Here is a 560-nt window from a genome sequence, read left to right as displayed (position 1 = left end):
CTCCCCATTTCATAGACATACCTAATCGTTCAGCCTGTCCACCCATCTATCCACCCATATACCCATGTTTGCCTTCACTGACAACGCAATACTGTGTGTGCAAAAGGGTTCATATTTGTTGTCTGTACCTCCCATGTAGGAAAGATTCCTGTTCTTGGGGAGTTGCAACTTTTCACCTTTTTCAGGCAGACTTGACCCCGCTTCTGAGGCCTCTGAGCGCCAATGAGCCGATCCAAGGCAAAAGAGCCGATCTAAGGCAAATTCCTAGGAGCGCACTCAGCCGCGGCTTTTTCTCTCTCCCCGGCCCTTCTGCCCGCGGCTCTGGTGCAACCCCACCAGACCACTGATGGCTCTGGAGTGTTTGATACTGCCTATCTGTGGCGTCAAAGATGCTGCGTGATTTCATTTGTTCTGGAGTCGGAGGAGTACCTGCTAGTAAACTGTTTTCCCAATATCTGTGACCAGAGAAGCACGATGTCTCCCAGGCTGACCCAAACCAAAAGGTAACCCACTGAGAGGGGAGGGAGCTTGCCCTCCTGCACCTGGGAGACCCAAATTAC

The 560-nt window shown here is 51.8% G+C and overlaps 1 protein-coding gene across 1 annotated transcript in view; it reads left to right on the top strand.

Annotated features, from left to right (window-relative positions):
* The window catches only part of VRK1 (VRK serine/threonine kinase 1), an 80,728-nt gene that overhangs the window by 54,672 nt on the left and 25,496 nt on the right, over positions 1–560 (top strand). The gene's annotated exons all lie outside the window — the stretch shown is intronic.

Source organism: Orycteropus afer, unplaced genomic scaffold (assembly GCF_000298275.1).
Source record: "Orycteropus afer afer isolate SDZICR_OR568_19922 unplaced genomic scaffold, OryAfe1.0 scaffold00128, whole genome shotgun sequence".
Lineage (NCBI taxonomy): Eukaryota > Metazoa > Chordata > Mammalia > Tubulidentata > Orycteropodidae > Orycteropus > Orycteropus afer.
The sequence above is the reverse complement of the archived record's forward strand: the minus strand, read 5'-3'. Positions and strand labels throughout refer to the sequence as shown.